At 42.7% G+C, this 17,174-nt stretch overlaps 1 long non-coding RNA gene across 2 annotated transcripts; it reads left to right on the top strand.

Annotated features, from left to right (window-relative positions):
* The first annotated feature begins 14,506 nt into the window (after positions 1–14,506).
* Positions 14,507–15,802, top strand: LOC134448591 (uncharacterized). 2 transcript variants are annotated; one of them, XR_010034798.1, is made up of 4 exons: positions 14,507–14,589; positions 14,682–14,753; positions 14,836–14,909; positions 15,155–15,802. It is a non-coding gene; the product is annotated as an uncharacterized LOC134448591 (long non-coding RNA). The 2 variants fall into 2 exon arrangements; XR_010034797.1 differs by having other exon boundaries at positions 14,524–14,753.
* Positions 15,803–17,174: the final 1,372 nt, after the last annotated feature.

Raw genomic sequence — 17,174 nt, 5'->3', positions numbered from 1 at the left:
ATATTTTTTTTCCTCCATATCACAGTGTGGATGACGGAAAAATTAAATAGGTCAGCTTAGTAGGCCTAGTAGCCTATACTTTATATAGGCTATATATATATATATATATATATATATATATATATATATATATATATATATATATATATATATATATATATATATATTAATCCACTGCCAGTGACAATCATGATATTTGTGATTGTGATTCATGATAAGGTCATAAATGAAGGGGATTTCAAACACTCTTTGCAGCCACTCCATTTTTCTCACTGTCGTAGGCCTACACTGATAGGCCTGCAATTGAGTTCATCAGGGAGATCAGAGACATCAATACCGTAGGCTACTTATATATAGGCCTACTAAAGCTTACTGTACGTACAGGCCTATCTGCTGCTGTCTCATTAAGCAGAGGTGTCAATCCCACTTTAGAAAGGAAAACAAACAAACATACATACAAACAAACCTGCCTTGTGTTTCTGTTTCATCCAAAATTAGGCTATTAGAACAACAGATCCTTCTGAGCATCAAAATAGGCAGGTCAGGTGAATCAGGTACAGGCTACATTCTTCATGTTGGAGGAGTTGGCAGGATTAATACATTCTGAAGCCAGGAGTGACACCCCCCCTGCCGTTAATCCATTAAAAGGACAGAAGCAGATGAATTGCCTAATGCTGAATTGTCAGTTTGACAACTTTGCTTTCACAAAATCAGGAATCCCATTCTGGGTAGGAGTCAACATAGTCAAACACACTGCTAGAGCTCTGGGGAAGAGTCTCTGTGTGTCTGTCTGTCTGTCTGTCTGTCTGTCTCTCTCTCTCTCTCTCTCTCTCTCTCTCTCTCTCTCTCTCTCTCTCTCTCTCTCTCTCTCTCTCTCTCTCTCTCTCTCTCTCTCTCTCTCTCTCTGCGTGCATGCATGCAACCTTAAATATCACAAACCCTGTATACAGAAGTTAATGCTCAAAGACATTGCAGTGCTATATAATATTCATAAGTGTGTGCTTCGGGGGTGCTAGTGCATCACTCTAATGTAACTGCCTGTTGCACTTCACTGTCCCTATAAAGCAGGGGTGGGGAACCTTTTTCATTCGAGGGGCCACGTCAATTTCATCCGAGGGCCATAAAAGTCCCCCGAGGGCCGTACTATGAGCACAAACCAGGATGTCCCCCTGCACTTTAGGCCTATATTGAAGGCAGACACATTGTAAACAAACACAACCTTCTTAAGGTTCCCAGAATATAACTTAATTGTATTGCAAATGCATTTTCTAATATTCCTTTTCAAAATATGTCATATTTCATTTGAAGCTGAATTACACTAAAATTATATTGGGGGCCGGATAAAACGCCCTCAAGGGCCGCAAATGGCCCTCTGGCACCCCTGCTATATAAAATGTGATGGGCTAAAAATCTTAGCCCTCTACTGCATACTGCGGCTTTGAAGTAACAAATTAAATTTTAACTCCCAGATTGGCTCTTTAAAAAATATGTGGGGTTAAAATCATTGTCAATGGCCACACTTACAGTTTTTCTCGATTGGTTTGGCTAATTTCTCAAAACTGAGATGACATTCTCAAAACAACATGGACAAATCCCCAAACCAACTTGCTATTTCCCAAAACAGAATGGCATTTTTCATTGCTTTCATCAAATATCAAATGCTTTGTACATGTCTCAAATGTTTAGTACATCTCTGCAGATGGCTATGTACAAGTACCCTACAGTTGACACATTGAGCATACATTTAGCACATTTTCCAAATGTACTGATCTTGCTTATCTAAAAGAATTAGACAATTCTCTGTGTAATGGCTGCCCTCTCCAAAACATGTTCGCATGATTTCATTGTGTAAGTCATCATATGCAAAGTAGTCTACACAATTATCAAAACAGTCCAGGACACAATATTTTAAGAATGTCATTAAACAGTGAATTCATGACAGTGTTTAACAGGCCAAATGATATTGTAACTTTATTAGTTTGTAGAATTTTTGTTTTACAACCGTGTATAGTACAGTTTCCTCTGTTATTTAGCTAATTTCTTGACATTTTTTCAAACGACATTCTGTTTTGAGCAAATGCTAGTTGCTTTGGGATTTGTCCATGTTATTTTGAGAATGTTATCTCTGTTTTGAGAAATGAGCCAAACCAATGAGAAACCTGTAATATATGGCCATTACTTTCTGTATGTGAATTTACAGTAAAGAAAGTTACTGATAAATGTCCTTGGTAAATTGTCTGTGTTGTCAAACTTCAAGGGTTTCAATCACTTTTTCATTTTTATACATAGCCGAAATCTGTTAGCTGAACGTAGTCCCATAGTGACAAAACATCCAACCATTTTGACTTGCAGTGCTTACACAATGGCAAAGGGACAATGTATTTTGGGGGTACTGATGATATATGTGGGGAAGGAATTTAGTTTTGACATACGGGTAAACTGTTTTTGGAGTGATATGAGCATGTGATGAGGATCCATGAGGTTATGCTGAACCATCCAGTTTATTTTGACAGAAGGACTAAATTAATGCAAATGAGCTAAAGCAATTGAGAAGGATCTATGCCATTTTTATGGTACCGACTATTTATGTGGGAGAAGGATTAGTGCTGATGCAAGAATGAGCTGTTTTGGGAAGTATATGACATTTTGATAGTTATCTGAACTGTTTTGCAGAAGTGTAAGAATGTTTGGCCAAATAACCCAATGGATATAGGAATGTCATCTCAGTTTCAGGAAATTAGCCAAACCAATCGAGAAAAACTGTAAGATAGCATGTATTTTTATCTGTTTGGGAAAAGTATGCTTTTGGTTTTATAATTTACAGGAAACAGTATGCTGTCTAGGTAATGTGCTAAGATTGTAAAACACCTTTTAAGGGCCTACGCTACTTATTTGTGTTACAATGCCCGCTGTGTAGATTTATGTTGAATGAAAAAAATCTGAATGGGTAGCATAAAAAAACAACTAAATGAACTAAACACAAAATACACAGTACACCTTCAATGAATTCTGACCTAAACCATACACTTTGTTTTCACAGGCTGTCTGGCTGTGAGTGACCTGTCGACATTTGCACAAAGGACGCAAGAATATACACGGACGATGCCTACTGTTTGAAATGAATAACTTGGCTTATACATTATTGTTGTTTTGTTGATCAACTGTATAATTTTGCACATTGTGTGTGTGGACAAATGAAAAGTGTTTCTTTCAGTAAATGAAGCTGTCTGTGGCAAGATGTCCTCTTCTTCACTAAATGTAAATGCTACAGTAATTCCACTGTAATTCTAATCATATGAATATGCACATTTCTATGCATGCTTTTACTGTGGTTTACAGTCATATCACAGTGTGGGTGGCCAAGACATTTTTTGAATTCCGTCAACGTGCACTGTTCCAACAGAAGTGATGGGATTTACACATCTTTTCTGAGATCTGGTTCTATTGGGCTTTTCTTGCAGACAGCCGGCCAGGCCTATATACTTTTATAACATTTCTATTTATTATTGACATTGTTGCGCTCTTTGGCCAGTGTATGCAGTATGCAGTATGCAGTGTATGCAATTTATACTTAAAAAATGAAACTTTTATTACAACCAATTATTAGATTATATGCCTAACCCAAAATCCAGAAGCACAGTTTTAAAGAAGATAGATAGATAGATAGATAGATAGATAGATAGATAGATAGATAGATAGATAGATAGATAGATAGATAGATAGATAGATAGATAGATAGATACAAACCCCAACTCCGGTGAAGTTGGGACGTTTGGTAAACAGTGAATAAAATCAAAATGCTATCATTTTCAAAACATTCAATCTATTCATTAGATGGGGAATAGTGAAAAGACAACATATTAAGTGTTAAAACCGAGGAAAAAATATTGTTTTGGGGGACATATGTACTCATTTCTAATTTGATAAATCCAACACGTCTCAAAAGAGTTGGGACGGGGACAATAAATGGCAGCAAATGTCGAGGAAGACTACAAACAAAACAAAAGACAACACTTAACAGTTAAATACATTAACCGATGAGATGATTTTATATAAAAAACAGTGTTAATTCCTATCTTGGACATGATTTCACCAGCTTAAATGGTGGGTGTATTCCTTGTCATGTTTTGCAATGTTTTCCTTTCTGTAGTGCTTACAGTGTGACAGGTCTTGACCAAAAGCCCACCATTTTATCACCTGTCGGTCCTTATGATGGAGCCAAACTGTTAAAACATAGTAGAGAATGCAATTTGACCTTACTATGTGGCAGTAATCGAAGATCTCCCTTCAAAATATAATGCATGAGTGGCTTTTCATGCTGTTTAAAACCCATTTATACCATTCAGCTCTGCATTTAACTCTACAGATGAGTGAGAACATCTTAACCAATGCACTACTGCAGCCGCATGCCATCATGGAGGCTGACTTTTGAAGCTAGCACAAGCTAGCACAAGTTGGATGGTCCATTTTCACTGTAGCACAGGATGTGCAATGCTCTATTATTGTCAAAAAGAATGGACTTCTACAACTTCTGCTGACTTCTGTAAGCAAAGGACAGTTTCCCATGTCTTCTGGGTCTATTTCAAGTGAGCTCAGGTGCTTAGGAGAATGTTACACCCCTGTATCATTTGCACGCATTAAGCATTCTTAATATGGTCAATTTTCAATAGCTCTAGCACTCCAGGAATTAGAGTGAGACTACAGCCAATATATATTTCATGATGCCATGAACCTATACAATGATTTTAGTAACAAAAATATGTCTTATATACACTCAATCGTGGTAAATCAAAGGGAATTCAAAAATGTATGTAATAACTATGGTAATTATTCCCTTTGCATCTTTAATTCTGAGTGACTCAGCCTCTCTGTGATGATCTTATACCTGGACACCTATATTGTCCGTCAGTACAATTCATTTTGAAATGTTCTTCTTTGTTGTTTTATCTTATTTGGATGTTTACTAAATTTCACTGATCCCCGTCCCAACTTATTTGAGACGTGTTGGATTTATCAAATTAGAAATGAGTAGGCCTACATAAATCCCCCAAAACAATATTTTTTCTCGGTTTTAACAGTTAATATGTTGTCTTTTCACTATTCTCCATCTGATGAATAGATTGAATGTTTTGAAAATGATAGCCTTTTGATTTTATTCACTGTTTACCAAACGTCCCAACTTCACCGGAGTTGGGGTTTGTAGATAGATAGATAGATAGATAGCCTTTATTGTTGCACCATCACAACTTATCACAGCCATCATGAAGACATAGGATACCGACAGACATGAAGACATCAACACCATTGAACATTCAGAAAAACAAATACATGTGCACAGGGCCGCTGACAGCTTTGGCTGGGCCCAGGGCAAAGTCATCTGAAAGGGCCCCCACCCAATACATACGTACCATGTAGTACCCAATTCTGGCCCCCCTCTGTCCCTGAGCACGGGACAACTGTCCCCTTGTCCCCCTCCTGTCGGCTTCCCTGCATGTACACTCTGACATTGTCACACGACAATAAACACAACATATTCCAGAGTAATCCAAAATAAATGAAAGGGTTATAAATACAAACACCCACCTCAAATAGTAAGAGTATTAAAGCAGTTTTAAAATAATTGTTTAAACATGTAAACAAAAGAAGTAGACCTACTCTGCCCTTGAAATGCTGCATTATAGGTAGGTCTACGTTTTTTTCATTGGTTTTACTCATGTCTTGAAAACGAGATGACATTCTCATAATTTAGATTATGTGGTCCAACAGACATTTCAGATCACTGGCAAAATGTCACGTCTCCCAAAACTGCTCATTCCTACGTCTACACTAAACCCCTTTTCCATTTAAATGTTGAGTACCATAACAATTGCATAGACCCTTATCAATGTCACTCATCTGAAATATTGTGCAGAACTGAAAGACTGTTTGGTCAACTGATCTTATCAGAGGCGGACTTTCCATAGGCAAACCTAGGACCCCGAACAAATCTGTCCTCCATAGGGGCCCCAATTGTCACGGTAAACATGCACACGCACACGCACACGCACACAAAATAGTCTGGATCTTAATTTGTCACTTATGTAAAATGAGACAAAGCACTGTCATAGCACCAAAACACAGAATTTTATTTTTATGCAATGACTTTGAGGGCTCCTTGTTTATATTTCGCCTAGGGCCCCAAAATGGCTAGATGCACCCCTGGATCTCAGGAGAATGTCATTTCGGTATAATGAGTCAGACCTATGAAGAAGATTCATGCATTCATACATTTTCCATGTCGATGTGTTAAAGGACAAGAGCTCATATGTGAAGGACCCATAAGGTCACCAAATTCAACATTTGCACAGGCAGCATTATGTATTACAGTGAGTGCATTTCAGTAATCATAAAGAATGACATTCCATATTACTCAATATAGGCCTACACATCTTCAGTTCAAGTGAAATGAAGGAAACAAATCCTCATACTTGTGCCAGAAGTTGTATTATTAGCGCAGTAATCATTGAGTACTTCAAATGTTATCAAAAGCTGACAGCTCATGGACAACATGTACTGTAGGTCTTTGCTGTCCTTACCCATAGGAGAAACATCTATATAACAACAATTCTTATATGACATATCGTATAAAGTGTATCATTCATTGTCTTCATGCAAGGCACACACATTTCATGTATTTCAGATTAGATAATACACAATGTGTCAAGTTTGTTTATTTTTAGTTTGATGAGTTAAAGGGACACTGTGCAGGAAATGGTCAAAAAAGGTACTGCAATTATGCTGCTCATTGAAACTGGGTTGCCTATTGCCAAATTTGTTATTTACATGAAAGCTTCCTAAGTAATAAACAAATGTTTTTTTAGTATGGTCCAAGTAGGGTCATTTTTGCAGCTAAAAATGGCTATTTTTGGAAATTCAAAATGGCGGACCATGGAGAAGATCCCCCTTTTCATGCATGAAAAGTGCAATTTTTCCAGTCATAATGAATACTTAGAATTTGATGGTGGTGGTAAGTATTCATGAAAAAGGTAACATTAGTGAATGGGTAACATGAATTCTGGAAATAAACAACTAAACATCTCACACAGTGTCCCTTTAAGGTGTGATGTGTGTCAGAATATATCTGATATGTGGTTAAGTTGGTGGTTGTGACGGTTGGAGCAGGAGCAGTGACGTATCCTCTCATTCTTTCTGTCAAGCATTAAACCATGTGTAACCGGTGGTTATCCTGAACTTTTATTCTGACGGGGTAACGACGCTCCCCTTTTCCTTCCGGTGGGTAGCGTATATCATTCCGGTGGTAACTAGCTAGCAAAGAGGGTTTGTAGCAACCCAATGTAAGTAGGCGGCTGGATGTGAGTGCCCGGATATCCGCCCGAGTATTTGCATGCATTTGCATTCATTTCCACCATCAGGAATGCTTTGCGGTACCACAGCTACCCTATGTGAGTCGCGCTGTGTCGCCTGACTGTGTCTTCTATAATATGATTAGCCTAGCCTACCGTAACAACTCGGCCTCGGCCCCCGCCGCAAATATCCACCACACCACCACGGGTCCTCTGGTGTTGTGACCGTTTAGGATCTTTTTTTCATATTCAATACTTGCACATTAAGAGTGACAATTCCATCATGGATGTTTAAACGATATGTGCGAATCACACCACCACGGGTCCTCTGGTGTTGTGACCGTTTAGGATCTTTTTTTCATATCCAATACGTGCACATTAAGAGTGACAATTCCATCATGGATGTTTAAACGATATGTGCGAATGCAGTTCTGTTGAATTTAGGGTGGCCAAACCATGCCATGTCATGAAGAACGTGCACCACATTATTTAAACAGCTCGTGTAAACAGTTACCCTGAGTGCCCGTGTCTTTTTGGAGATCGGAGGCTTGATGAGCAAAGAGATATGGAAGAGAAATTAGTTGTGCGCGCGCACACACCTCTGCAAAATATTCACCGGACACGAAGCTGGCTCCAATATTTCAGCGTCCCGTTTGATTCTGTACTGACACTTTTAAGTTTACATATCACAATCAAATGAATAGGCTATGTCTAAATTATAGGCTCTAGTCTCCAATGTGCCTAGTTTCACGTGTTGTTGGCATCACCAAATAATCTGCACAATATGCGGCATAACTTTTCGAGTGCTACATTTAGACCGGGTAAAGTATCGAGCATGGTCTGTCCCTTCAATAATATTAAGAGTGTCCCGTAACAACTCGGTCTCGGCCCGCGCCGCAAGTATCCTCCACCACGAAGGTCCTCTGATGTTATGACCGTTTTAGGATATTTTAATATAATACAGAAATAAGAGCGTGCGCGCGCGCCTCTGACTGTATCTAGACACGGAGGGAGAATGGCTCCAATATTTATATTCAGCGCCCAGTTTAATTCTGCACTGACACTTTTAAATGTACATGGCACAATCAAGTAGGCTATGTCTAAATGTACTAGGCAGGCTCTAGTCACCAATCTGGATTTGTTGTTTCGGCATCACCAACAATAATGGCACAATATGCGGCATGGTTTCGCGTGTTGTTTTTGCACCACCAAATAATAACTACCTACACAATGTGCGGCATAGCTGCTGTTTTCTAACTCAGAGAGAAGGCTATGCCCAGATAGCCCTATTCTTTTAACTAGGATATCCTGATGTTATGTTTCACTAATGATGCAAGGAGTAAAACTCAGAAACTTCCCGAGTGCTAGCTACATTTAGACTGGGTAGTTCTAAACTCGTGACTTTAATGGCTTCCGAAACGGGCTATTCCAGTGTCTGTGACAGTGTATCTATTTTAGACTATAGTCTTATGCAAAACTTTTTATTTAACATTGCGAATGGGCAGGATGATTTGTTAGACACGCACGTGCTTCAGAGCAGGTAGAACTGTGCAAGGTGACAGCAGTTTTCAGGTCAGTCCTCCTGGATAATAAACACAAAATAATGCCGACGAGAAAGTACGCAGTCAGACTCAAATCGGACCGAAATCAAGTAGCTGAGGTTAAACTGTCGTAAATACACGACCGAACGCGAGTAGCTGAGGTAAAATAGACGTAAATACTCGGGCGGATATCCGGGCACTCACATCCAGCCGCCTACTTACATTGGGTTGCTACAGTGTTGATGGATGCGGAGGAGGAGGTGTTTCCGGTTCCTGGCGCGAGATTCTGCTGCAGTTTGAATCAGTGAGACTGACAGAGGTAGTAGAGCTTATAGCTAGAAGCCGTGGCCGAGATCCAGGTGGAATACGAGTGGGCAAGTTTTCGTATTTTCTTTATAAGTTTCTTTGAGTTGTTTTGGTAGAGCGGGGGGGTAGGTCCGACGGCCGTTGGCTGGCCCGCACGCCTGCTTTAATTCATTCTTTTGCCCACCGCACTTCGCTATGGACGACGGCGACGGTGAGGAAGGAGAGGAGACAGCTCAGGCAAGCGCATTCCAATTCAAGGCGACCACAGTGTTGAAAAACACTGAGGTAAGAGCTGAATCTCAGGGTACTAGTGGGACTAGCTTCTGGAGCAATGTAGGGCCGATACGAGCCGACCACTGGAGGAAAAGGAGGATGGAAAGAGGAGGCGAGAGCCCTACAAGCAAAGGGAGGAGGATTGAGGGAGAAGAGATTAAAGTGTTGATCAAGTTCAAAAGTAATATCAGTAAGCATGACATTTCTAACCCTATGAGACTTACGAAAGTGTTGAAGGATGCAATTGGGGACGTAGCATCTGCAAGATACGTAGGGACTGACAAGGTTTTGGTGTTTTGTAAAACTAAGGAACAGCAGGAGAAAGCGTTGCGGTTGACACAATTGGGGAGGGAGGAAGTGGAGTGCTCACAGCCAGCGTCACGTACTGAACTAAGAGGGGTCATTACCGGAGTACCTTTATCCATCACAGAGGAAATGATGAAGTCATGCATGGAAGGCGGCACACTAGTGAAAGCAACTCGATTTAATACCACGAGAGAAGGGAAGAAAGTACCAACAACAACAATACTGATGAGCTTTAGCGACCTACTGCTACCCCAGAGAGTCAAGATAGGATATGTAAGTTACCCTGTGAGGGAGTACGTTCCTGACCCACTAAGATGCTTTAAGTGTCAGAGGCTGGGACATGTGGCGGCGGTATGCAAATGGCAGAGGAGATGTTGTCGATGTGGGGGGGATCATGAGTATGGGAAATGTGGAGAAGGAGTGGCACCCAAATGTTGTAACTGTGGAGGGGCGCATAGTGCAGCATACAGGGGATGTGCAATTCAGCAGCAAGAACAGGAGGTACAGAAATTTAAGGTGGCTAGAGGTGTATCATACGCAGAGGCAGCACGACAAGTTAAGAAAGTGAATACGACTACAACAGCTGTGGGAATGACAGAAAGACAGAATAGGGCACCAGTAGCAACCCAGAGCCACAGATGTCAAGTGGGACCAAACGCAATGATTGCAGACAAGACACAATTCCTAGCCTTCCTTGCGTATGTGATTAATTGTGTAGCCAAAGTAGAGAGCCGTACCGAACGCATCAAAGTTATAGTAACAGCAGCAAAGACCCACCTAGACATGGCAGATGTGACCATAGAACAGGTGACAAGAATACTGCATGACGGCAATATGCAGTCTTCACAACCTTCTGAATGACAGTAAAACCACTTGTAATATTACAATGGAATGCAAGAAGTTTGTTGGCCAATGGGCAGGAATTTAAAAAGTTCATTTACGAATTACCGGTACTACCTGACATCCTGTGTATACAAGAGACTTGGCTGGCTCCGCAGTTGCAGTTCAATATTCCAGGATACACGTCAGTACGGAAAGACAGACAAGAAGGACATGGGGGTGGGTGCTGCACGTTTATAGGAGAAGGATTGATATACAGGGAATTGCAAGTGAATGGGGATAGTGAATGTGTGGCGGTAGAGGTTGGGTGGACAGGGGAGTCGAATATTGTGATAATGAACTACTACAACCCATGTAATGAGCTATCTGTGGAGCTATTGGAAGGAATAGTCCAAACGGGAAGGGAAAATGTGGTGTGGTGTGGGGACTTCAACGCACATAATACATTGTGGGGATGCGAAATCACTAACAAGAATGGAGACGCAGTTGAAGAATTCCTAGATAGCCAAACACTAGTATGCTTGAATGATGGGGGGGGCACAAGGGTAAATATCAGGACAGGGGCACTGACAGCATTAGACCTCACCTGTGTGTCAAGCTCAATAGCTGGGTCATGTGAATGGGAGATATTAAGTGACTCCACAATAGGAAGTGATCATTTTCCCGTAATGTGCAAAATAGGAATGGATGTCTGCAAGGAGGATAGCTGTTACTTGGGGAGGTGGTGCTGGGAGAAGGCAGATTGGGAGAAGTTCAATGAAAGGTGTGAGGCCCAGGTACACAATACGATAGGAGGAGGAAATGTGGATGAGGAGGCAAGTAGGTTGGCAAATATGCTATTGGTGGCTACAGCAGCTGCTGTACCAAGGACCACAGGGAAACAAAGGAAGAAAGTAGTGCCGTGGTGGACACAAGAGTGCACTGAAGCCATACAAGCAAGAAATAGAGCATTCAGGGTGCTGCGGAGGACACTTACTACTGAGAAAGTCTTAGAGTATCAAAGGACGAGGGCAGTAGCAAGGAAGGTTATAAAGGATGCAAAAAAGAAATGTTGGAGAAATTACTGCTCCCAAATAGGGGAAGAGGTACAAGTACAAGAGGTATGGGGCATGATCAAGAAAATGATGGGGGTAGCTAAATCAAAGAAAATGTCAATTTTAGTGGAAGGGGACAGGGTGGCCAGCTCCAACAAAGAAAAGGCAGAAATGATGAAAAACGCATTTGTGAAGGCACATGGCTCCACTAACCTGGGCGCTGAGTGGGCAGCACACCGCCAGACACTGATGAGGCAGTGGGGAGACGTATGCGAGAAAAGAACAGAGTTTGAGAGCCCTCTGGATGCAGAAATAACCCTGTTTGAGCTAAAAAGTGCTTTGACTAGTACAGCCCAGACATCCCCTGGGCAGGATGGAGTATGCTATGTTATGCTGAAACATGTGTCTGATGTAGTGTTAAAAAAGGTGGTGGAGGTGTACAACAGAGTGTGGGAGGAGGGAAGGGTCCCAGCGACATGGAAACACGCTGTGGTAGTACCAATAGCAAAGCCAGGGAAGGACCCCTCAAAGGCATCCAGTTACAGGCCAATCGCGCTTACCTCAAACCTGTGCAAGCTTATGGAGAGGATATTGGTAAACAGGCTCTCATATTATATGGAGAGTAAGGGTTTGTTCTCCAGCTACCAGTGTGGGTTCAGGAAAGGGCGGTCAACCATAGATGCAATGGTTAGACTAGAAACAGACATTAAGAAGGCACTAGTCATGAAAGAGGTACTAGTTGCAGTATTCTTTGATCTTGAGAAGGCATACGACATGCTATGGAAGGAAGGACTAATGGTGCAGCTAAGTAGGCTGGGAGTGGGGGGGCGCATGTACAATTGGATACTTAGCTTCTTGTTTGGACGTACAATACAGGTGAGGGTAGGAGCAGACCTATCATCAGTTGCAGAGGTGGAAAACGGAACTCCACAAGGCAGCGCCATCAGCCCGGTATTGTTCAACATCATGATAAATGACGTTTTTAAAAATGTAAGCCCAGACATAGTGGTATCACTGTATGCAGATGACGGAGCTCTTTGGAGGAGGGGTGGAAATGTAAACCTGGTTGTCAACAAGATTCAACAGGCTATTATGGAGGTGGAAAAATGGGCAGGGGACTGGGGATTTAAGTTCTCTATATCAAAGACGTGCTGTGAATTCTTTACTAACAAAAAGGTGGCTAGCAATGTGAAACTCTATTTGTACGGAGAGCCATTGGAAAGGGTGGAGGTAGTGAGATACTTGGGACTGTGGTTCGATACAAAGCTGACATGGAGAGTACATGTTAAGAAAGTTGAGACAAAATGCAAAAAAGTAATGAACGTGATCAGATGCTTAAGTGGACTCAACTGGGGGGCCGACAGAGCTTCCCTAATGACTATGTATTATGCATTGGTAAGGTCAGCAATTGACTATGGTTGCATGGTTTATGGATCAGCGTCAAACACACAGTTGAAGATCCTTGACAGGGTTCAATCCCAGGCACTTAGGCTGTGTAGTGGAGCACTGAGGACATCCCCAGTTGCAAGCCTACAGGTGGAGCTGGGGGAAATGCCACTGGCATTAAGAAGGAAGAAGCTGACCTTAGCTTACTGGGCAAATTTAGGAGGCCATGGAAATGAACATATTGCACAGACAGTCCTGGAGCAGTGCTGGGAATATGCAACAAAGCGGGGCTGGGGGTTTGGCTGGAGCATAGGGTCCTGGGTACAGGAAGCAGGGCTTCAGAGTATAACAATTGCTCCAACTGTGTCAGTACCTCCAGTACCGCCGTGGTTTTTTCCGCAACCAACAGTCGATATGGCAATATTGCAGTATATGCATGAGGAGAGAGAGACAGAAGCAGAATCTCTTGCATTTTATGTCAATGACTACATTAGAGACGTGCACCACCCGTGCACTGAAATTTACACTGACGGCTCTAAGGATCCAGTGACGGGGAGAACAGGGGCTTCCATGGTGGTCAGGAGAGTAGGGATCAGCCAGATGTGGAGACTAACAGATGAGCTGTCCGTGTATGCTACTGAAATGATGGCAATAATTAAGGCATTAGAATGGGTGGAGGAGGCACGGCCAAGAAAGGTGGTGATATGCTCAGACTCTGCTGCAGTAATAAACAGCATACAGTCATCAAAGTCATGTAGGATGGATCTACTGATGGAAGTGTATTTGGGTTTATACCGCTTAGAAAGGTCTGCAATCACAGTGTGTTTCTTATGGATCCCAGCGCATGTTGGAGTATGGGGAAATGAACGGGCCGACAGCCTTGCAAAAAAAGCCTTAGAGAGGCCAGAACCCGATGTAGCAGTCAAGTTGGGTCGGGGAGAAGTGAAGGTACTCATCCAAAGGGCAGTGGTGACACAGTGGCAGATGCTATGGGACCAGGAGAGTAAGGGAAGACACATGTACAGCATCCAAAAGGAGGTGGGGAAAGTGGGCAAGGTGGGGGGCAGCAGGAGAGACGAGGTTGTCATTGCTAGACTGCGGATTGGTCACACGTTACTGAACAGTACCCAGTGTAGGTTTGGAAGAGTGGCATCAGGGCAGTGTTTGGGATGTATGATGGAGGAGGAGACAGTCCAACACATATTGTTTGAGTGCCCTGTGTATGCAGAGGAAAGGAAAGAGTGGAAGGATGGGCTGCTTGAGAACGGCGAAGCTGATTTTAATCAGGCCACAGTGCTGGGAAGGGACGCAAATATAAGAGCAGTGTTGAAGTATGTAACATCAACCGGGCTATATGCCCGCATTTAAACAGCAGTACTGTATTAACAGAATCGCCCAGGAACCGGTAGGTGGCGGTATGCGCAACTAAAGCGTAACCCGCCAATAACTCAATGAAGAAGAAGAAGAAGAAGCTAGCAAAGAGGCTATGTTTTTGATGCTGCAGTGTGTAGCGTGGGGTACACCGCTCTCTCTCTGTGGTTGAGCCATCGTACAGGAAAGGTAGGCGTCCTTCTCGGTTGGTTTATTGCTCTTTTTGGTGCATTGTAATGTACTTAGTTGTTGGTTACTGACACCATTTAACTTAATTGTAGCCCTGTCCATCGGCGGCTGGCGTGGGGTCGGCTGCTGTTCTGGGATGGTGTGCTGAGCTGGGCAAACTCAAGGTAAAAGATGCGTTCTGTACGCTTCTCTCGTGTGTGCGAACGTAGTCTCTGTTGTGACTGATGTAGTGTTCCTCTATCACAGTGTCGCTGGTGATGTTCTTCCACTTTGTGTCCTGTGTGGTTGGCTGCTTGCATGCCGCTTCGAGAGAACCAGAGGTAATGCCGGCATTTTCTGTAAGAGTTTCGACGCTTAGCACTTGAGTTGTGGGAGTTGTGTGGGGTGGGAGTGGGGGTGCTCCGCAGGTGTGATGTCGGGACTGGCAGCGTGGTGCCTTTAATATCGCGCTGTGGTGTCGTGGTTGCACCTGTGGGAGCGCCCACATTTCCACAATACACAACTCCTGTTGAATCGAGTTATAAATGCCGTGCCTAATGGTAACTTTCTCGTTAAATGTACATAGGAGGAGATGGTGCCTTCGACTACACTGATGCAGTGTCACTAGAGAAGGGGGGCATCACTGTTCTTTTCCCAACCTTTTGTTTTGTTTTGTCCTATTGTGTGAGTGATTCATCCGGTGCAACCTTTTCACTTTGACGTCCGAGACGAAGGGGCTTGTGTAAGTTTCACTCTAACATACGAGACGAAGGGGCTCGTGTAAGTTTCTACTTAGTAACCGCCAAGACGGAGCTTGTGTATATGATTAGGGTATGAACACTGAAGTATTAATGGGAGACGTATCTTAGATCTCAGACTTCTTTTGGAACCTATACTTGCTGTAGGGGGAGACCAAAGACGTGTGTCTAACAGGCTTGTGTGTGTGTGTGGTGGCCATTACCAATTTTGCCCTTTTGGCAGTTTGTTTTCTTTAATTTGATTTACTAACTTTGTTTGCCGTGCAACTTTTGTTATTTGGTCTACCCCTCGTGCAATTGCCATAAGCACTTTTCATAACTAGCACATTTGCACAATTTTGTAGATTGAGATGACGTGCCTATAAAATACTGTAAAAGGTTCATATGCTCTATTTTTATAGTTGACTGAGCCCGTGAGGCATATTTTCAGAGACTCATTACGAAAAGAAAGAAAATAAAAAGAACTCTGAATTGTATGACAGTTGTATCTCTTGTTATTCACTAACCTGTTGCGGGGAAAGTCAAATCAAGTGTTTGATGGTTGGGTTCTCTCACCCTAACAAATGAGAGTGGCGTAGTCACTAAACATCTTAAAACATCTAAAAATATAAAAAAAATATTACGGTAAAGAGATAACGCAGGCCACACATGTGTCGAATCATGTGTGTTTCTTTCCGTCAAACATGAGTGTGTAAGTGAGGCTGCAAGCCTTGTGATGTGTGTGGGATATGGTGTCCATCAGTTCCACTCTGTTAAAGAGTCCCCAGCAAGTGAGTAAGGCTGTATGTGAAAAAATAATCGAGGGGGGGGGGGTTAGTTTTCTCATTCCAACAGATGGTTCCTAGTTGCAAAGTGTTCGAGTGCGATTTATGGTTTGAGTGAGTCCTGTATGTGTTTGTGGGGGAGAAGGTATGTCTATATCACTCACAAAATGTTTGTGTAGGTGTCAACAGTATGGGCAGACCATAGCAAGTCTTTTCCCCCATCTCTCGCTCTCTCTCTCTCTCTCTCTCTCTCTCTCTCTCTCTCTCTCTCTCTCTCTCTCTCTCTCTCTCTCTCTCTCTCTCTCTCTCTCTCTCTCCAGTTGACACACACATGTGACCTATCAGACTCTGTCAGACCGTACCAAGTCTACTGCTGCTACTACAACTATTCTCTCAGTCCCTCGTTCCATGACATGTAGGCTAACACAGGGTACTGGTCCTAGCCCCCCACTCACTCCTTCCCGCTTCTTTTTTCCCTCTCTTTCTCTCTCTCTCTCTCAACATTTCTTTGTCGCGTTTGCGTTACATGTTACGTAAAGAGTGTGGGGTTTTCTCTGTCTGGGTGGCTGGGTGTCCCCAGTGTCTCAGCAGCCTGCAGACAGACAAGACTGTCTGTGTGTGTGCAACCTTGCGTCCTCCACTTGTGCTTGTGGCCTCGTACCAGGAAGTCATGATGACATCACTGACAACAGCATTATATTTCAATATCTCGCAAAAGCACAATTCTGTTGTCCTTTTCTCATTTGCAATTGGGATGGTGAATGAACTATTGTCCCCCAAAAATTGTTTCGGCTAGGCTGACAGCTGAAACTTTATTGTTTTTTCCACGGAGGAGGGGCCAGGAGGCGGGGAGGAGGACAGGAGTGGAGGACAGGAGTGTGCATATTGGAATGCACACTGTCTGTGTGTTTCCCCTGTGTGATGGATGTGGTTAAGCAGGATGGACGAAAGCCTGTTTCAGGCCCCGAGAAAAGTGTGTCCGACCAGTCTGCTTGAGTGCATCCAGAAGATCCCAGAACCGGTCACAGTTTTCTGAGCAAGACTACATGGACTATATATAAACTACAGTATATACCCTCTACAA

This window comes from Engraulis encrasicolus, chromosome 5 (genome assembly GCF_034702125.1).
Source record: "Engraulis encrasicolus isolate BLACKSEA-1 chromosome 5, IST_EnEncr_1.0, whole genome shotgun sequence".
NCBI classification, from domain to species: domain Eukaryota; kingdom Metazoa; phylum Chordata; class Actinopteri; order Clupeiformes; family Engraulidae; genus Engraulis; species Engraulis encrasicolus.
This window is presented reverse-complemented; position numbering and strand designations above follow the sequence as displayed.